Below are 4,838 nucleotides of genomic sequence, written 5' to 3'. Positions count from 1 at the left end.
CACAACTTAACAACTTCATTTCGCAGCATTTCATTCCATTGCTCCAGCTCTTTACTCATCTCAAAGATCAACCTTTGTAAGACTAAAACATGAAGATATGAATATGTAGGAACAATAAAACACGATAATTTAAACAGCACACGAACAAAGAGTAATGACCAATAATCACAGACAATTGCAAAAATGAGTTATCTATCACCTCCAAAAAGAATTAACCCAAGGTGGTGTCTGGATTGGGAGCTATGAACAGTTTAGTGCTGACAGATCTGGTTTGTCGAGACTGAGACATGAAATCGTACAAGTCTTTGAAGGCTTGCTGGGCAAAATCTACTCAGTGAAACTCAACCATTCAAAGTCCATGAGAAATATGACATCCTCAAGATTTTATACATATAAAGAACATAAATTTTAACCATCTACAACTTCAGATATGAGCATTTGAAATTGGGCCAATTCTGATTAGATTTCAAAAATAGTTCAGATTTCCTGAACTTGAGAAATTAGCTTGCTTGGAAACTTGGATGCCTTGGTTATTGAATATGAGCTTGACAAACAAATGATGACCTACCCTTATATCGTTTCAGCTACCGTGCCTATAAAATTGTTACCCCCTGATTAACTTTGATAAAGTCTCAGCTCATATGTTCCACACTCCACAACATTGACAAACTACATAACTACATTATCATAAATTGTCCTTCCTAATTTAGTGCGCATTTTGTTGTCTTTCCTTGTTCGCTGAATGGTGAGGAAAAGACTACAAAAAAGAAATCATATGTGCACATACATTATCAAGCTGATAAATCAAGAAACGTTTTATTTGCAGAGACGCCTTTTTTCCAAATGTATGGATGTAGACCAAGTTACATACTCTTGCAATAGTTAACATGGCAGAGCTGTTAGTGAATTGCCAATATGACACATACATTCAATAGCATTAACAAATTACATTGTCCTAATTTGTCCTTCACTATTTACTGCTTAGTGGTCTTTAAATACATAGAATTTTCAAGACAAGAAATTTTGTTTTAATTGTTAAGCTCACAAGGTTGCAGGACATGGAAAACTCTTATAGTTACTAGTCATACGAGAAGTGGGCGAAATTGCTTCCTTACAGCGTAGGTAAGTGAGACTTCCTCTACTTATGTCGAAGGACTAAAAGGGTCAACACTATGTTTTTTGTGGAGGCGGTGGTGATAGAATCTGTGGTGGTGACGGTGGCAATGGATACACAAAATAACAGCCCAGATACACATGGTATTACTACCAGGTACACACGGTATTATTACCGGATACACACGCTATTACTACCGGATACATTTGTATCCGGTAGTAATAGCGTGTGTATACGCCAGTAATACCGTGTGTATTTGAGGAAGTAATATGGGTATCTTGGTAGTTCGTACCCTCTTCGGAAATACCAGCCGCGGACGACATCCCTAACCACCCTCAAGGCACTGTGCAAGGAGTCGACCACCGTCATGGACACTCAGAACCATCACGAAACCATCACCCCAATGTTACCAATTGTATCACGACAAACACTCCCAAGACCAACTACACCTATCAGACCCACCGGAAAACCCCAAACCACTGAGTTCTTCATATAAATCACAGTGTCACCATTATTCAAATTTTCTTCCAAGTGTTAGATCTACAAAACAGGAAGTAGAATTTCATAAAACTTACAATGCAGGCGATGTAGTCGGGAAATTTAGAGTTAAAAAGTGGTCTTCATCACCGTTGTCGGTAAATTCATACGAGGTCACCGGCGAAGGAAGCGATGGAGAAGAGGGTGGCTCATTGGCGTGGTTTGCGTCGCCGGCGTAGGAGTGAGCCGACTTTAGGGGTTGACTTTAGGCTGCGGCGGTCGGTGGTAGTGGTGGAAGATAAGGAGAGGGAAGGTAGACTGGTGTTTGAATGTCTGATTGATAAAGTACATGAGAAGGAAAGCCAGGGGTTGACTTTAGGCTTTTTGAAATTGTGTTTTTAAGTTAGTTAAATCGCACGGTTCGCACCGCGTACTTTAGTTCGCACTCGACCCCCACCCTATATATATATATATATATATATATATATATATATATATATATATATATATATATATATATATATATATATATATATATATATATATATATATATATATATATATATATATATATATATATATATATATATATATATATATATATAGTGAGTGACTGAGTGTTATTATATGATGCGGGCTGTGGCAACCCTATCAAAGATAAACCCGAAAGGTCTCTAACTAATGCAGCTAGGGAAGTCGAGGTCGAATCCACAGGGTGGCTATGTTGCTATCTACCTGCTAATCTAAGTTTGTCGGTGTCACAAATGGGGGTTTAGATATGATAACTAAACTAAACAGCGAAAATTGAAAGAGTCTAATAGATAAGAGAAAGGGACTAGGATGTCGGTTCATCAACGAATGCCAGATAATTGCAGCTAAGGTCACAGATCAATCACATGTATCAGTCAAATGGGTAATGAAAAGGTCCTTCCGGTCCGCTATTCACCCTAAAATACTACTAACTTAGCTTCCGCCCTCATTAGAGTATCCTAAAGAATTGTAGCAGGTCTCACTCCTTCCAATCTTCCGATCTAGGTCAGAGTTTGCCAAAAACAACTAGAATAATTATGCGCATTATCCGTCTAATCGTCATTAAATGCTACTTATAACAACAAAGACATGATACTGACAACAGATCTGCAAACCTAATTAGCAGCTATCACCAATTCATCGATTCTCCTAAATTCTAGCAAGGGGATTAGCTACTCATACTAATTATCATGCTAATAACAATAATTGAAACGATAACTAAACTAAACATAATGATTCAATTGAAATAACAATTAAACTAATTAGGATAAGAGAGCAAGGATGGATAATCAACAAGAGAAATAAAGAGGAAAACAATTAAGAGAATTACAAAGTTTAAATTAACTAAAGAGAAAGGAGAGAAAGGAGAAAAGAATCACAAGTATAGATCCGGAATAAGAAGAACAAAGCAACGTAATAGAGGTTCAAGCAGTGAAAAGTTCTGAACCCTTAACCTAATGAATGTTTTTCTCTTATATAGTAAGAGATTTTATTATCTAATAAAATAATATAGCGAAATATAATAAGTCTCGACATAAATCCCGCGCGTCAGACTTGGTTTTGCTCGATCGAGCAACATAAAGTTGGTCGATCGAGAGATATCTTCCCCCAAAAGCTCTCGATCGAACACTAAAGCACTCGATCGAATATAATAAGAATCAAGGTAGTTGATCAAGAGATTTAAAGTAATCGATCGAACACATAAAGTACTCGATCGAACACTAAAGTACTCGATCGAGTGTTTTCAGCGCGTAATTCCTGCTTCGCGCACTAAACTTCAAACAGACGCCTATTCTTCGTTTCTTGTCCGAATCAAGCGATTTTGTGGCGTAGGAAAGCTAAGAGGATACGCTTTCGTATCCAATTCGAATCACCTGATTATCATTTGTATAACTCGAGATATGGCCCTTCAAATTAGGTACTGGTTATATGAAGCTCTTCCTTTGCTCGCCTAGCTACCTTACTTCTACGCGCATCACAAATTAGTAGTTTCCCAGCTCCGACTCAACTCATCTCCAAAATGTATGCATATGGACAGGTTTTAAGCTTGATTATGCTCCTCTCTGATTCATACCTGCAAATAATACAAGCAAACCAAAGTAGACTATTCGAGGGACATTTGTAGCTAAACACTACACAAAATGCATAGAAATGCGTGCAAATGAAGTACAAAATGCCTATATAAAATGCACACATCAAATATATATATATATATATAACATCGGTATCAAACACTTAATAATATAAGAATTAAGTACTTACAAGCTTCTTCTTAATTAATCTATAACCACCTCAGGAGCCATGAAAGACTCTCTCTTTCTTTGAAATGTTCTCTAGGTTCTGCTTACTCACAGTCTTCATAAAATGAATTTTATCGAGTAACGTAAGCATATTTCTTTACTTGTTAAGTGATTACTAATAAAGTGATCCCAATGAGTCGCAGATAATTACCTTAAACTTGTCAGACTGCCTATAACTGATAAAGTTATACCAATCTTCCTGGCTGACATACCAATACTTCTTCGTTGGTGGTTTCTTGTTCATCTCCCCGGTCTTCATGTTGAACAAGTGGTTCCGAGCAACCTTTAATTTCCATCCTCAAAAGGATTCCCCTATCTTTTTTGTAGGCAACCATCGTGTTGTTGGGGGACAGTGCAAGCTAACTGCATATATGGTGAGCATATTTGGTTAGTTTCGGCTAATAGCTGATACCGAATTTGTCGTACTTCTCGGTATACAAACAATATTTGTATAGCTCAATACCAAACTAATAAATGTAATAGGGTAAGGAGGTAGATCCACATAGATGGTGTTTAGCTCTTAGATTAATTGTCTACTTCCTAGTTTAGTTCTAACAAGTATTAAATGATTTATTAAACTAATGCTAAACTACGAATTAAAATAAGAGAGTTAACTAGCAAGCAAATAAATGAGACGAATTAATTCAAGAAACTAAGAAACTAGGGTGTTGGATTTGCTAGTGTAGACAAGGGTCAACTAGTGAGCCTACATCAATGGTCACCAAGAAGTAGGGTCGGGGAAGGCTCCACCTCTCGGTGTGAGTCGGTCCCTAGGCCAAGGGAAGTCAAGCCCTCGCTTAGATTAACCAAGACCGAGTAATTGTGCATACTTCCACAAGTTAAGGCTCTCGCCTTAACAAGTCAACAAATAGAGAAAGGCTAGAATCCTAATTCTAGCAATTCCACAAACACTTGGT

This window comes from Silene latifolia, chromosome 5 (assembly GCF_048544455.1).
Source record: "Silene latifolia isolate original U9 population chromosome 5, ASM4854445v1, whole genome shotgun sequence".
Taxonomy (NCBI): Eukaryota; Viridiplantae; Streptophyta; class Magnoliopsida; order Caryophyllales; family Caryophyllaceae; genus Silene; species Silene latifolia.
The sequence above is the reverse complement of the archived record's forward strand: the minus strand, read 5'-3'. Positions refer to the sequence as shown.